A 17788-nucleotide genomic window follows, 5' to 3' on the forward strand; every position below is an offset into this window, starting at 1 on the left:
GCTCGGGTAACTCCCTGGCTTTCTCCTCCGGGAGAAACACCTTTTTCTGGACTGTGTCCAGGATCATCCCTAGGAACAGAAGACACGTCGTCGGAACCAGGTGCGATTTTGGAATATTGAGAATCCAATCGTGCTGCCGCAACACTACCTGAGATAGTGCTACACCGACCTCCAACTGTTCCCTGGATCTTACCCTTATCAGGGAATTGTCCAAGGAAGGGATAACTAAAATTCACTTCCTTCGAAGGAATATCATCATTTCGGCCATTACCTTGGTAAAGACCCGGGGTGCCGTGTACCATCCATACGGCAGCGTCTGAACTGATAGTGACAGTTCTGTACCATAAACCTGAGGTACCCTTGGTGAGAAGGGTAAATTTTGACATGAAGGTAAGCATCCTTGATGTCCCGAGACATCATGTTGTCCCCTTCTTCCAGGTTCGCAATCACTGCTCTGAGTGACTCAATCTTGAATTTGAACCTCTGTACGTAAGTGTTCAAAGATTTTAGATTTAGAATCGGTCTCACCGAGCCGTCCGGCTTCGGTACCACAACAGTGTGGAATAATACCCCGTTCCCTGTTGCAGGAGGGGTATCTTGATTATCACCTGCTGGGAATACAGCTTGTGAATGGCTTCCAAAACTGTCTCCCTGTCAGAAGGAGACATCGGTAAAGCCGACTTTAGGAAACGGCGAGGGGGAGACGTCTCGAATTCTAATTTGTACCCCTGAGATATCACCTGAAGGATCCAGGGGTCTACTTGCGAGTGAGCCCACTGCGCGCTGAAATTCATTGAGACGGGCCCCCCACCGTGCCTGATTCTGCTTGTAAAGCCCCAGCGTATACTGAGGGCTTGGCAGAGGCGGGAGAGGGTTTCTGTTCCTGGGAACTGGCTGATTTCTGCAGCCTTTTTCCTCTCCCTCTGTCACGGGGCAGAAATGAGGAACCTTTTGCCCGCTTGTCCACGAAAAGACTGCGCCTGATAATACGGCGTCTTCTCATGTTGAGAGGCGACCTGGGGTACAAACGTGGAATTCCCAGCTGTTGCCGTGGCCACCAGGTCTGAAAGACCGACCCCAAATAACTCCTCCCTTAATAAAGCAATACTTCCAAATGCCGTTTGGAATACGCATCACCTGACCACTGACGTGTCCATAACCCTCTACTGGTAGAAATGGACAACGCGCTTAGACTTGATGCCAGTCGGCAAATATTCCGTGGTGCATCACGCATATATAAAAATGCATCTTTTAAATGCTCTATAGGCAAAAATATACTGTCCCTATCTAGGGTATCAATATTTTCAGTCAGGGAATCCGACCACGCCAACCCAGCACTGCACATCCAGGCTGAGGCGATTGCTGGTCGCAGTATAACACCAGTATGTGTGTAAATACCTTTTAGGATACCCTCCTGCTTTCTATCAGCAGGATCCTTAAGGGCGGCCATCTCAGGCGAAGGTAGAGCCCTTACAAGCGTGTGAGCGCTTTATCCCCCCTAGGGGGTGTTTCCCAACGCACCCTAACCTCTGGCGGGAAAGGATATAATGCCAATAACATTTTAGAAATTATCCGTTGTTTTCGGGGGAAACCCACGCATCATCACACACCTCATTTAATTTCTCAGATTCAGGAAAACTACAGGTAGTTTTTCCTCACCGAACATAATACCCCTTTTTTTGGTGGTACTCGTATTATCAGAAATGTGTAAAACATTTTTCATTGCCTCAATCATGTAACGTGTGGCCCTACTGGAAGTCACATTCGTCTCTTCACCGTCGACACTGGAGTCAGTATCCGTGTCGGCGTCTATATCTGCCATCTGAGGTAACGGGCGCTTTAGAGCCCCTGACGGCCTATGAGACGTCTGGACAGGCACAAGCTGAGTAGCCGGCTGTCTCATGTCAACCACTGTCTTTTATACAGAGCTGACACTGTCACGTAATTCCTTCCAACAGTTCATCCACTCAGGTGTCGACCCCCTAGGGGGTGACATCACTATTACAGGCAATCTGCTCCGTCTCCACATCATTTTTCTCCTCATACATGTCGACACAAAAGTACCGACATACAGCACACACACAGGGAATGCTCTGATAGAGGACAGGACCCCACTAGCCCTTTGGGGAGACAGAGGGAGAGTTTGCCAGCACACACCAGAGCGCTATATATATACAGGGATAACCTTATATAAGTGTTTTTCCCCTTATAGCTGCTGTATAGTTAATACTGCGCCTAATTAGTGCCCCCCTCTCTTTTTTTAACCCTTTCTGTAGTGTAGTGACTGCAGGGGAGAGACAGGGAGCTTCCCTCCAACGGAGCTGTGAGGGAAAATGGCGCCAGTGTGCTGAGGAGATAGGCTCCGCCCCTTTTTCGCGGACTTTTCTCCTGCTTTTTTATGGATTCTGGCAGGGGTTAAATGCATCCATATAGCCCAGGAGCTATATGTGATGCATTTTTTTTGCCATCCAAGGTGTTTTTATTGCGTCTCAGGGCGCCCCCCCCAGCGCCCTGCACCCTCAGTGACCGAAGTGTGAAGTGTGCTGAGAGCAATGGCGCACAGCTGCAGTGCTGTGCGCTACCTTGTTGAAGACAGGACGTCTTCTGCCGCCGATTTTCCGGACCTCTTCTGCCTTCTGGCTCTGTAAGGGGGCCGGCGGCGCGGCTCTGGGACCCATCCAAGCTGGGCCTGTGATCGTCCCTCTGGAGCTAATGTCCAGTAGCCTAAGAAGCCCAATCCACTCTGCACGCAGGTGAGTTCGCTTCTTCTCCCCTTAGTCCCTCGATGCAGTGAGCCTGTTGCCAGCAGGTCTCACTGAAAATAAAAAACCTAATCTAAAACTTTCACTAAGAAGCTCAGGAGAGCCCCTAGTGTGCACCCTTCTCGTTCGGGCACAGAGATCTAACTGAGGCTTGGAGGAGGGTCATAGGGGGAGGAGCCAGTGCACACCAGATAGTCCTAAAGCTTTCTTTAGATGTGCCCAGTCTCCTGCGGAGCCGCTATTCCCCATGGTCCTTGCGGAGTCCCCAGCATCCACTTAGGACGTCAGAGAAATAAAAAATGCTAAGCACGACTTTTGCGGGGACCCCATGTAGGCTGTATTGTAGGAAAGGGGGACAACACAGGCAGGAGATATACAGCATATGGACTATAGTTGTGGGGGTGGGGGAGGGAATGCGGTTAACATCCCGACTGTTGGGATCCCGTGGTCAGAATACTGATGTCGGAATCCGAACACTTGGCGGAATACCGACACAAGCCCAGAATTCACCCTTGGGTGGTGGTCCATGTCACCACCCAAGAGGGAATATAATAGTGTGGCCAAAGGTCGCCACCGGAGCCGACGAGTGGCAACCGCAGCGAGCAAGAGGGGATTCGCTGTGCTCGCTGCTGGGATTTCGCCTGTCGGGATTTCGCCTGTCGGGATCCCGGCGTCGGTCTTCTGACCGCCGGGATCCCATACCGATCCTCTTTGCTCATTATGATGAGCAGATCAAATTATGCCACATTACAGTGCCCTCACTTCATATTATGTCACATTACAGCGCCCCCCTACCATTATAACATCCACTACACACTGCTCTCACTGACAGTGTCACACAGCTCAGGCTGGGAATGGATCAGACCCTATTACTTAGCAGCCAAAACTAGGGAAATTGCTATGCAACTTTATAACTTGGGTCCAGGCCCCCCTGAGCACCTGTGCCCCATAACAATGGCACCCCCCTGCACCCACAATAGTTACACCCATGATTATAGGCATCAATGCAGTGACAGACCATACAATACTGATATCACTGCAGTGACCGCAATGCTGCACATTCACTGTCCCAACGACTACCATACCACATAGACAGCATGCCTGTAATTGCCGTACCACACAGAGGTGGTAATTCAGACCTGGTCGCTGGGCTGTGTTTTTTGCTGTCCTGCGATCAGATAGTCGCCTACAGGGGGAGTGCATTTTCGCTGTGCAAGTGTGCGTTCCTATGTGTAGCAGAGCTGCTAAAAATCAGTTTGTGCAGTCTCTGCGCAGCCCGGGACTTACTCTTCCAATGCGATTGAATCCTGCTGATCGAGCCGAAGCTGACGTCAGACACCCTCCCTCAAAACGCTTGGACACGCCTACATTTTTCCGGACACTCCCTGTATGCGGTCAGTTGCCACCCACAAACGGCCTCTTCCTGTCAATCACCTTGCGGTGCCTGTGCGAACGGATCCTTTGCGATGCCCGTTGTAGCTGTCCGACGCGCCTGCGTATTGCGGTGCATACGCATGCGCAGTTTGGACCTGATCGCAGGTCCAGCAGCAATCAGATCTGAATTACCCCCAGAGAACATTCTATCATCTACCGTATTGCACAGACTGCACACGGTATCAGTGACCACCATACCATACAGACGACACCTTTGGGATTGCAATACTGCAATACAGTCCACTGAGTACAATGTGTGCTGGGACTTGTAGTACCTCTACTGCTGGATACTTGTGGTCCCTCTGCTAGCTGGGCATAGGCATGCCAGTCAGTTACGTGTATTAATACGGGATTCACAAAATTCCCATTATCCGCAGCTGCAGTTGCCAAATGTGGTGACATGCACCAGAAACAAAAGGGGTGGGATAATTCATTGCTGACCAGGAGGGAATGGAGAGACTACAGCCAGGGAGGAGCCACCCGAGAACAGGTTACTGTACGGGCAGGTGACATCACAGCACACGACAGTCATGTGACTGTCAGTGCCGATGCTGTATCCACGCTGAGACCAGCACCTAGAGCCAGGGCCGGACTGGGACTAAAAATAGGCCCTGGCATTTTTGAAGCACACAGGCCCACCTTTGTGACTCCTCCCCTTACTATTCCTGACTCCTCCCACTTATTAGTCTATACTCTTACAAATATAATTAATATTCTAACAACATACAAGCGTACATCATTTTCTATTAAAATACACACAACCTGTGGTTGAAGTGGAAATTTTTAAGTGGGGGTATGTAAATGTGAAGTTTGTAAATAAGCGTGCGCGGGGGCATGGCCACTCAAAAGGGGGCATGTCCTTCAGTGTAGTTTATCACACCATACACCCCTTATACGCATTATGCACCACAATAGTAGGACCCCTTATACTATCTAGTACTGGTGCCTCTTTCACATTATACCACACAGTATGAGCCAAAATTCACATTATAGCACCCAGTATGAGCCGAAATTTACATTATAGCACCCAGTATGAGCCGAAATTTACATTATATGCCCCCAATAGTGCAGTGCCAGATCCACAATTGCCCCCACAGTGCCAGGTATACAAATGCCCCCACAGTGCCAGGTATACAAATGCCCCCACAGTGTCAGGTATACAAATGCCCCCACAGTGCCAGGTAAACAATTGCCCCCACAGTGCCAGGTATACAATTGCCCCCACAGTGCCAGGTATACAATTGCCCCCACAGTGCCAGGTAAACAATTGCCCCCACAGTGCCAGGTAAACAATTGCCCCCACAGTGTCAGGTATACAAATGCCCCCACAGTGTCAGGTATACAAATGCCCCCACAGTGCCAGGTATACAATTGCCCCCACAGTGCCAGGTATACAAATGCCCCCACAGTGCCAGGTAAACAATTGCCCCCACAGTGCCAGGTATACAAATGCCCCCACAGTGCCAGGTAAACAATTGCCCCCACAGTGCCAGGTATACAAATGCCCCACAGTGCCAGCCAATTGCCCCCACAGTGCCAGATATACAATTGTCCCCACAGCAGCCAGTGGTGCAGCTACTTACCGCTGCTGCACTGCTGCTGCTCCTCCGGGCTGTGAGGGACGGGGGTGAATCAGGAGAGCAGAGCGCCCGCCAGCGCGGCTGTGTCTGGTGCTGCGGCGGCTTCGTTCAAACCAGCCGCCGGTTCGTGAGCCAATCAGAGCTCGCGGACCGGCGGCTTCTGATTGGCTGCCGGTCCGCGAGCTCTGATTGGCTCACGAACCGGCGGCTGGTTTGAACGAAGCCGCCGCAGCACCAGACACAGCCGCGCTGCGGGAGCTCTGCTCTCCTCTCCTGACAGCTGAGACATGCTGCCGCCGGACTGAGCCTGCAGCGTGTCTCAGTGACCTCTGGACCGGCCCAAGTGGCCATCGGCCCTTCTGGCATTTGCCAGATGGCCAGTCCGGCCCTGCCTAGAGCCAGGATGGCAGTTTAGTCATATGTGCAGGCAGTGCCGTAACTAGACATTTTAGCACTGTGTGCAAAAAACAGCATTGGCGCCCCCCTTACGTAATATAAGGGCAGTGCGCGCCGCAGGCATGCGGAAAAATATATAGGGGCGTGGCTTCATGGGGAAGGGGTGTGGCCACAAAATAATACCAATTCCTATTACGGTGCACAGTAGTCTCCATTATTCAAATTACGCCACAAGGTAGCGCCACTACACCATGTAGAGACCCTTTTACACATTACGGCGGACAGATCCCCCTTTTTACACATTACAGCAGACAGAGTCCCCTTTTTACACATTACGGGAGACAGCGTCCCGTTGTTACACATTACGGCAGACAGCGTCCCCTTATTACACATTACGGCAGACTGTGACCCCCTTTTTACTCATTACGGCAGACAGCGTCCCGCTTTTTACACGTTACGGCAGACAGCGTCTCCCTTATTACACATTACGAGCTGCTGATGATTTTAGGGAAAGTGGGCAGTTGCGCCCTCAGGGCGACTGCGCTGTCGCGTAGTTACGGCTCTGTGTGCAGGGCAAACGCAGAATTTGTGCCAGGGTGTTTCCAAAGATGGGATGGAGAACTGCAGAGACTGAGGTGACCATCTATATGCTGGGTTTGTTAGTGTTTGTGTGTATGCTCTGATTGGCTCACGGATCGGCGCTGAATTAAACTGAGACACCCGCCGGAGACTGAGGGGAAGGAGAGGCGCAGGCTGCGCTCTCCTCCCCTCACATCAGCGGCGGTGCGGCGGGGACGGCGGGTGCGGCGTGGAGCAGCAGAGGGAGGGAAGAGAAGCGGCGGCCCGTCGGTGTGGGTACGGCGTACCCACGGCTAAATTCTTACGGGTACGCCGTACCCACCCGTACCCGCCCACTTGCACCACTGTATATATACACCCCCATAAGTACACTGGCAGCAATAATTACAAGTCAGACTGTACACACACCCCGTCCGTCATGCTTAACTTACCACTGAGGTCAGCAGCAGGAACAGCACAGCAGAAAGCCTAGTACAGTAGTTCACGACTGGAACAGGAGCCGGCCGGGTGCCTAACTTAATGAAGCCCTGCCCCCTTGCAATGTGCTCTGGTCAGTAGAAAGGGGGCGGAGCCAAATGCCGAGAGGGGCGGGGCTTAAATAGCGGGTCTGGGCTGGCGACTTCATTGCATGAAAAACAATGCTAGCCTGTGGGGAAGGGGTTGGGGGGTTTGTGAGGGAGGGTTGATAAGTCCAGCGGCCTGCAGCTGCTGCCGGCATTATCTAAATGGAAGGATGTCTCGATGTCTCTCAGACAAGAGACATCCTTCTGTGTTGTTTGTTAAGGGGATCAGTGCCGCCCTCCAGTGGCTGGCGCTCTAGGCAGCTGCCTAAAGCTGCCTAGTGGTAGCGCCGGCCCTGTGTAGCAGACTGTTATCGCTTCGTAGACCGTCGGTTGGGTGGCCTTACCATGCCTCACACTCTTCATTCTCACGGGGTGTATCTGTTTAAATTTAAAAAAAAATGGTACAATTTGAATTGCTATCCCTGCAGACGGATCCCTATAGTAGATTTGTTTTTATAGATTGTAAATTGTATTCGCAACCGACTTTTATATTGGCTGTATATGTCCCCTCCCCCCTTTTTCGTACAATGTTTTACAAAAGGCGGCCACCTTTAAAACTTCTTCTCCCTGTACTCCTGTTATCTGCCTGGGTGACTTTAATAACCTCCTAGACTTTTCCCTTGACAAATGGAGATCACCCCCCACCTCTACTACTAGCGGTGGCACCTCAAAATTTGCAGGAAATATCAACAGTTTAGGATGGGTAGACGCATGGAGAACTGGTAACACGCTGCTACAGAAATTCTCTTGCTTTTCTAGGACACATGGCTCTTTCTCCAAAATCGTCCTGTCCTTAGTGTCCCCTTCACTTCTTTCCAGAATTACTGATATCCATTATGAGGCTAGGGGGATCTCTGACCATTCACCTTTATTGCTATCACTCACTGTTGAATGCCAAAGGGGTCACTCTTACTGGAAACTGCATCCGTCCTGGCTAGCTCAGATAAGTGCTAATGCCGATTTGATTGGACAATGGGAGGGTTATTTTAACACTAACATTGGTTCTGCCCACGTGGATGTTGTATAGTATTCATTTAAAGTCTTCTTACAAGGCAAATTTATTAGAAGTGTTGCTGCCATTAAATCATCATGGCGGCGCACTGAGAAAGATTTAGAATCTGACTTTGGGAAGTTAGAGATGCAGTACCTTAGGGATGGTTCTCTCACCACCAAGGCTAGCTGGCGATTGGCTCAATCGGCCCGGTTGGCCCACTTGGCAGATAAAAATTCCCGAAGCCTTATATTTCGTGTAAATTCCATGTGCATGCGGACAGGCCTGATGGCCCACTTAGTTCATTATGACCGCCCAGGGACTGTTGTCACACAACTGGTTGACCCTGCTGGTATTACTGTTACTACAACGCCTGATGTTGCACATGTTTTCCTGTCTTTTTATAAGAAGGTATATAGATCCAGGCTGTATTGCTGTGAACAGGAGCTGTCCCAATATCTGGCGACAGTACCTCTTCCTAAATTGTCAGTTGAAGCATGTGCCTTTCTGGACATTCCTATTACTATTGCGTAGATTTCTGCGGCCATCAGAGCCTTTCCCAAAGAAGGACCTCTTCGGAGCAGGAGCTGCTGAGGGAAGATGCGGAGACTTACCCGCAGTAGCGGTAGATATCCACGCGTCTAGGGCTTCCCCAAAGAGAGCTTGACCTGTATAGGGCAGCGACTCCACCCTTTTTCTGGATTCCGTGTTGGCCGACCACTGGCGGAGCCACAGTCCCCGACGGGCTGAGACAGACATGGAAGAAATTCCTGCAGCCATGGAACCCAGGTCCTTCATAGATTTCACCATGAAACCTGCAGAATCATGAATGTTACGCAAATATAATGCAACGTAATCCCTATCCATCGTATCCAAATCCTCCATCAAGGCAGCCGACCATTTCATTATAGCCTTAGCAATCCACGCATTGGCAATAGTGGGATGTAATATGGCCCCTGAAGCAGTGTACACTGATTTCAGAGTATTATCAATTTTCCTATCTGCTGGCTCCTTTAAGGCGGTAGATCCCGGTACCGGCAAAACCACCTTCTTTGAGAGTCTAGATACAGAAGCATCAACGATTGGCGGGTTTTCCCATTTTTTCCTGTCCTCCTCAGGGAAAGGAAAAGCTACCAGAACCCTTTTAGGGATCTGAAACTTCTTTTCAGGGTTCACCCAGGCCTTCTCAAATATAGCATTCAGCTCTTTTGATGCAGGGAACGTTAGCGAAGCTTTCTTGTTTTCAGTGAAGAAAGCCTCCTCAACATGCTCAGGTGTGGTATCATTAACGTTTAACACATCCCTGGTCGCCTCTATCAACAGCCGCACCCCCCTTGCAAGAGATGCTGACCCCCGCAACACATCCCCGTCACCATCTGTAGTGTCAGAATCGGTATCTGTGTCATCTTGTGTTACCTGCACAAGCGCACGTTTGTAGGGATATGTAGCGGGGAGACCCGGGGTACCCGACAAGGGCCACACAGCCATAGAGGACTGTAATACCTGGGTTACCGACTCATTACTGGTAACCCTGTCAGCAATCTGGGACATCCAAGTCCTGATAGAGGAAAACCACTCTGGTTCCCTTGCTGGAACCTGTGCTAACCTGATTGCATGGAATGGGACCATCCTGGGAGGATAAATCCTCAGCAGCATAAGAAACAGTATCCTTGGACATTGCTGCTAGTGACCACCACACACACACAGGATGGGGTAGGACAGAGTCCCCCCCCCCCCAAGAATGGCAAGAGAGAGACAGAGACTGGAGCCAACCCACACCAGCGCTTCCTATACTAAGAGACACCTCTTACCAGTGCTGACTTGTGCTCCTTAATAGGACACACAGTCAAGTATTCAGCCTCCCCTCCCTACTACAACCCCTGGTACCGTACAGTAACTGGAGCTGCTGTGGAGTGGATGAAGATCTTCCTTCAGCATGCAGCATGGAGAAAAATGGCGCTGGAACGCGGCAGGTCCGCTCTGAAGAGAAGCTCCGCCCCCTTCCCAGCGTTGTCTTCCCGCTCAGCAGTTTTCAAATCTTGGTCTGAGGAGTTATGCTGGCTGGATCCCAGGGGCCCGATAGGCTTGCTGACCAAGTGGGAAGGGTAAGCGCTGGCCCAGGGCGCCCCTTACAGCGCCGCACAGTGTGCCTCTGGTAACCATCCAGGAGCGCGGTAATACCGTGCTCCCTCCCCTGTTGCCGCCATCTTCACACCGGCCCACCGCTTGTTAGGGGGATCAGTGACTAACACTCCACTTTCTTCAGCTTTGTAAGGGGTCGGCGGCATGCTGCTGGGGTGAGCGGTGTCCCTGCGGCGGGGACCGATCAGCCCCCTCTGGAGCTCAGTGTCCAGTCAGCGGAGTCAGTGGCTCAGACCCCGCAGGGCGGACACTGCTCCCCCCCTTAGTCCCATGCTGCAGGGAGGCTGTTGCCAGCAGTCTCCCTGTAAAATACAAAACTCTAAACTAAACTTTTCCCAGGAAAGCTCAGGAGAGCTCCCCTAGCTGTGACCGGCAATTTCTAAACTGAGTCTGGTAGGAGGGGCATAGAGGGAGGAGCCAGCCCACATTCTCAAACTCTTAAAGTGCCAATGGCTCCTGGTGGACCCATCTAGACCCCATGGTACTAATGTGGACCCCAGCATCCTCTAGGACGTTAGAGAAAATAAGAATTTACTTACCGATAATTCTATTTCTCGGAGTCCGTAGTGGATGCTGGGGTTCCTGAAAGGACCATGGGGAATAGCGGCTCCGCAGGAGACAGGGCACAAAAGTAAAGCTTTCCGATCAGGTGGTGTGCACTGGCTCCTCCCCCTATGACCCTCCTCCAAGCCAGTTAGGTACTGTGCCCGGACGAGCGTACACAATAAGGGAGGAATTTTGAATCCCGGGTAAGACTCATACCAGCCACACCAATCACACCGTACAACTTGTGATCCAAACCCAGTTAACAGTATGATAACAGCGGAGCCTCTGAAAAGATGGCTCACAACAATAATAACCCGATTTTTGTAACTATGTACAAGTATTGCAGATAATCCGCACTTGGGATGGGCGCCCAGCATCCACTACGGACTCCGAGAAATAGAATTATCGGTAAGTAAATTCTTATTTTCTCTATCGTCCTAGTGGATGCTGGGGTTCCTGAAAGGACCATGGGGATTATACCAAAGCTCCCAAACGGGCGGGAGAGTGCGGATGACTCTGCAGCACCGAATGAGAGAACTCCAGGTCCTCCTTAGCCAGGGTATCAAATTTGTAGAATTTAGCAAACGTGTTTGCCCCTGACCAAGTAGCTGCTCGGCAAAGTTGTAAAACCGAGACCCCTCGGGCAGCCGCCCAAGATGAGCCCACCTTCCTTGTGGAATGGGCATTTACATATTTTGGCTGTGGCAGGCCTGCCACAGAATGTGCAAGCTGAATTGTATTACACATCCAACTAGCAATAGTCTGCTTAGAAGCAAGAGCACCCAGTTTGTTGGGTGCATACAGGATAACAGCAAGTCAGTTTTCCTGACTCCAGCCGTCCTGGAACATATTTTCAGGGCCCTGACAACATCTAGCAACTTGGAGTCCTCCAAGTCCCTAGTAGGTGCAAGGCACCACAATAAGCTGGTTCAGGTGAAACACTGACACCACCTTAGGGAGAGAACTGGGGACGAGTCCGCAGCTCTGCCCTGTCCGAATGGACAAACAGATATGGGCTTTTTTGAGAAAAAACCACCAATTTGACACTCGCCTGGTCCAGGCCAGGGCCAAGAGCATGGTCACTTTTCAAGTGAGATGCTTCAAATCCACAGATTTGACTGGTTTTAAACCAATGTGATTTGAGGAATCCCAGAACTACGTTGAGATCCCACAGTGCCACTGGAGGCACAAAAGGGGGTTGTATATGCAATACTCCCTTGACAAACTTCTGGACTTCAGGAACTGAAGCCAATTCTTTCTGGAAGAAAATCGACAGGGCCGAAATTTGAACCTTAATGGACCCCAATTTGAGGCCCATAGACACTCCTGTTTGCAGGAAATGCAGGAAACGACCGAGTTGAAATTTCTTTGTGGGGCCTTCCTGGCCTCACACCACGCAACATATTTTCGCCACATGTGGTGATAATGTTGTGCGGTCACCTCCTTTCTGGCTTTGACCAGGGTAGGAATGACCTCTTCCGGAATGCCTTTTTCCCTTAGGATCCGGCTTTCCACCGCCATGCCGACAAACGCAGCTGCGGTAAGTCTTGGAACAGACACGGTACTTGCTGAAGCAAGTCCCTTCTTAGCGGCAGAGGCCATAAGACCTCTGTAAGCATCTCTTGAAGTTCCGGGTACCAAGTCCTTCTTGGCCAATCCGGAGCCATGAGTATAGTTCTTACTCCTCTACGTCTTATAATTCTCAGCACCTTAGGTATGAGAAGCAGAGGAGGGAACACATACACCGACTGGTACACCCACGGTGTTACCAGAACGTCCACAGCTATTGCCTGAGGGTCTCTTGACCTGGCGCAATACCTGTCCCGTTTTTTGGTCAGACGGGACGCCATCATGTCCACCTTGGTATTTCCCAACGGTTTACAATCATGTGGAAAAAACTTCCCGATGAAGTTTCCACTCTCCCGGGTGGAGGTCGTGCCTGCTGAGGAAGTCTGCTTCCCAGTTTCCATTCCCGGGATGAAACACTGCTGACAGTGCTATCACATGATTTTCCGCCCAGCGAAAAGTCCTTGCAGTTTTTGCCATTGCCCTCCTGCTTCTTGTGTCGCCCTGTCTGTTTACGTGGGCGACTGCCGTGATGTTTTTCCCACTGGATCAATACCGGCTGACCTTGAAGCAGAGGTCTTGCTAAGCTTAGAGCATTATAAATTTACCCTTAGCTCCAGTATATTTATGTGGAGAAAAGTCTCCAGACTTGATCACACTCCCTGGAAATTTTTTCCTTGTGTGACTGCTCCCCAGCCTCTCGGGCTGGGCTCCGTGGTCACCAGCATCCAATCCTGAATGCCGAATCTGCGGCCCTCTAGAAGATGAGCACTCTATAACCACCACAGGAGAGACACCCTTGTCCTTGGATATAGGGTTATCCGCTGATGCATCTGAAGATGCGATCCGGACCATTTGTCCAGCAGATCCCACTGAAAAGTTCTTGCGTGAAATCTGCCGAATGGAATTGCTTCGTAGGAAGCCACCATTTTTACCAGGACCCTTGTGCAATGATGCACTGTTTTTAGGAGGTTCCTGACTAGCTCGGATAACTCCCTGGCTTTCTCTTCCGGGAGAAACACCTTTTTCTGGACTGTGTCCAGAATCATCCCTAGGCACAGCAGACGTGTCGTCGGGATCAGCTGCGATTTTGGAATATTTAGAATCCACCCGTGCTGTTGTAGCAGTATCCGAGATAGTGCTACTCCGACCTCCAACTGTTCCCTGGACTATGCCCTTATCAGGAGAACGTCCAAGTAAGGGATAATTAAGACGCCTTTTCTTCGAAGAAGAATCATCATTTCGGCCATTACCTTGGTAAAGACCCGGGGTGCCGTGGACAATCCAAACGGCAGCGTCTGAAACTGATAGTGACAGTTCTGCACCACGAACCTGAGGTACCCTTAGTGAGAAGGGCAAATTTGGGACATAGAGGTAAGCATCCCTGATGTCCCGGGACACTATATAGTCCCCTTCTTCCTGGTTCGTTATCACTGCTCTGAGTGACTCCATCTTGATTTGAACCTTTGTAAGTGTTCAAAAAATTTTTAGAATAAGTCTCACCTAGCCTTCTGGCTTCAGTACCACAATATAGTGTGGAATAATACCCCTTTTCTTGTAGTAGGAGGGGTAATTTAATTATCACCTGCTGGGAATACAGCTTGTGAATTTTTTTCCCATACTGCCTCCTTGTCGGAGGGAGACCTTGGTAAAGCAGACTTCAGGAGCCTGCGAAGGGGAAACGTCTCGACATTCCAATCTGTACCCCTGGGATACTACTTGTAGGATCCAGGGGTCCTGTACGGTCTCAGCGCCATGCTGAGAACTTGTCAGAAGCGGTGGAACGCTTCTGTTCCTGGGAATGGGCTGCCTGCTGCAGTCTTCTTCCCTTTCCTCTATCCCTGGGCAGATATGATCTTATAGGGACGAAAGGACTGAGGCTGAAAAGACGGTGTCTTTTTCTGCAGAGATGTGACTTAGGGTAAAAACGGCGGATTTTCCAGCAGTTGCCGTGGCCACCAGGTCCGATGGACCGACCCCAAATAACTCCTCTTCCTTTATACGGCAATACACCTTTGTGCCGTTTGGAATCTGCATCACCTGACCACTGTCGTGTCCATAACATCTTCTGGCAGATATGGACATCGCATTTACTCTTGATGCCAGAGTGCAAATATCCCTCTGTGCATCTCGCATATATAGAAATGCATCCTTTAAATGCTCTATAGTCAATAAAAAACTGTCCCTGTCAAGGGTATCAATATTTTTAGTCAGGGAATCCGACCAAGCCACCCCAGCTCTGCACATCCAGGCTGAGGCGATCGCTGGTCGCAGTATAACACCAGTATGTGTGTATATACTTTTTATGATATTTTCCAGCCTCCTGTCAGCTGGTCCTTGAGGACGGCCCTATCTATAGACGGTACCGCCACTTGTTTTGATAAGCGTGTGAGCGCCTTATCCACCCTAAGGGGTGTTTCCCAACGCGCCCTAACTTCTGGCGGGAAAGGGTATACCGCCCATAATTTTCTATCGGGGGGAACCCACGCATCATCACACACTTTATTTAATTTATCTGATTCAGGAAAAACTACGGTAGTTTTTTCACATCCCACATAATACCCTCTTTTGTGGTACTTGTAGTATCAGAAATATGTAACACCTCCTTCATTGCCTTTAACGTGTGGCTCTAATAAGGAATACGTTTGTTTATTCACCGTCGACACTGGATTCAGTGTCCCTGTCTGTGTCTGTGTCGACCGACTAAAGTAAACAGGCGTTTTAAAACCCCTGACGGTGTTTTTGAGACGTCTGGACCGGTACTAATTGTTTGTCGGCCGTCTCATGTCGTCAACCGACCTTGCAGCGTGTTGACATTATCACGTAATTCCCTAAATAAGCCATCCATTCCGGTGTCGACTCCCTAGAGAGTGACATCACCATTACAGGCAATTGCTCCGCCTCCTCACCAACATCGTCCTCATACATGTCGACACACACGTACCGACACACAGCACACACACAGGGAATGCTCTGATAGAGGACAGGACCCACTAGCCCTTTGGAGAGACAGAGGGAGAGTTTACCAGCACACACCAAAAACGCTATAATTATATAGGGACAACCTTATATAAGTGTTTTCCCTTATAGCATCTTTTTTATATATTTCTAACGCCAAATTAGTGCCCCCCCTCTCTGTTTTAACCCTGTTTCTGTAGTGCAGTGCAGGGGAGAGCCTGGGAGCCTTCCCTCCAGCCTTTCTGTGAGGGAAAATGGCGCTGTGTGCTGAGGAGATAGGCCCCGCCCCTTTTTCGGCGGCCTCGTCTCCCGCTCTTAACGGATTCTGGCAGGGGTTAAATATCTCCATATAGCCTCCGGAGGCTATATGTGAGGTATTTTTAGCCAAAATAGGTATTCATTTGCCTCCCAGGGCGCCCCCCTCCCAGCGCCCTGCACCCTCAGCGACTGCCGTGTGAAGTGTGCTGAGTGGAAAATGGCGCACAGCTGCAGTGCTGTGCGCTACCTTTAGAAGACTGAGGAGTCTTCTGCCGCCGATTCTGGACCTCTTCTTACTTCAGCATCTGCAAGGGGGCCGGCGGCAAGGCTCCGGTGACCATCCAGGCTGTACCTGTGATCGTCCCTCTGGAGCTGATGTCCAGTAGCCAAGAAGCCAATCCATCCTGCACGCAGGTGAGTTCACTTCTTCTCCCCTAAGTCCCTCGTTGCAGTGATCCTGTTGCCAGCAGGACTCACTGTAAAATAAAAAACCTAAGCTAAACTTTTTTCTAAGCAGCTCTTTAGGAGAGCCACCTAGATTGCACCCTTCTCGGCCGGGCACAAAAATCTAACTGGCTTGGAGGAGGGTCATAGGGGGAGGAGCCAGTGCACACCACCTGATCGGAAAGCTTTACTTTTGTGCCCTGTCTCCTGCGGAGCCGCTATTCCCCATGGTCCTTTCAGGAACCCCAGCATCCACTAGGACGATAGAGAAAACCTAAAAGTATTTTTCCAGCAAAGCTCTGTAGAGCTCCACTAGTGTGCATCCAGTCTCCTGGGCACATTTTCTAAACTGAGGTCTGGAGGAGGGGCATAGAGGTAGGAGCCAGTTCACACTGTTGACAAGTCTTAAAGTGCCGAAGGCTCCTGCGGAACCGTCTATACCCCATGGTACTAAAATGGACCCCAGCATCCTCTAGGACGCAAGAGAAAATGCTGTGCTGTGAAGTGGATAAGATGTCTACAAGTAGATACACTTGATGTAGGGTCCAACTAGGGACAGGTAAAAGCACCTTTAAGCAGGTTACATAGCGTTAGGACTGACCATACATGTATTATTAATGTGTACAGGTGTAAACACAGAATACGTATGATATGCCGGCAGTCATATGGCCAACAGTGGCATCCCGAAGCGGAGAGTTGGGCAAGTATGTTTACCCTCCGCACTTACCCTCCCTTCCAGCAGCTTAACCCTAACCTTCCCCACCCCACAGCCTAACCCTATGCCTCCCCAGTGGTGACTAAACCTTACCCTCCCCCCGTAGCCTAACCCAAACTGTCCCTTCCCAACAGTCTAACCCCAACCTAACACTCCCTTCCCTACAGCCTAATCCTAACCAACCCAGTGTCGTATTTCCGACTGCTGGCATCTGGTTAACACTGAGATTATGGGGGTTCTTTACCCACTTATGTGCTGGAAATGTAATAATGTGGACATCTTGACAAAGGTTTATGACAAGGACTGAAATATATCGACTTGCCCTGTGCTACTATGGAAACTATATGAACAAAGCTGATGGTTTTTAGCTGCAAAAAGCCTGGTGAGTGCCTTCTAAAATTACAATGTGCATGTGTGTGCGTGTGTGTGTACAGAAGCATCCTCATACACTGTTGCTGCAGACAAGCCAAATAGCCCTTCTCGGCGTGCCAGCTCCAATGCCACTCTGCCAATCAATTGTTTTGCTTGAATGTGCATCTCAAACGCAGAGGTCTGTATCAAAACAAATTCAAAAGGTTGCATGGATTAATGCACAACATTGTACATGTGTGTGTATGAGTCAGAATCTGTACGTGTCATCTATATTGCCGGGTGTGATTTTTTTTTTTTTGTACAAGCATGCAACACACCAGCTGGAGCGTGCACCCGCACATCCATGGGCACACTAATCACGGCAAATGTGCCATGATTAGCCACTGCCACAGGTAAGAAGAACTGTGAGATATCTGTACAAACTGCTACGATGCAGCGGCCATGGCTTGTTTTCATGGCAAGTTCCATTGTGCTTCATCTGT

This window comes from Pseudophryne corroboree, chromosome 1 (assembly GCF_028390025.1).
Source record: "Pseudophryne corroboree isolate aPseCor3 chromosome 1, aPseCor3.hap2, whole genome shotgun sequence".
NCBI lineage: Eukaryota > Metazoa > Chordata > Amphibia > Anura > Myobatrachidae > Pseudophryne > Pseudophryne corroboree.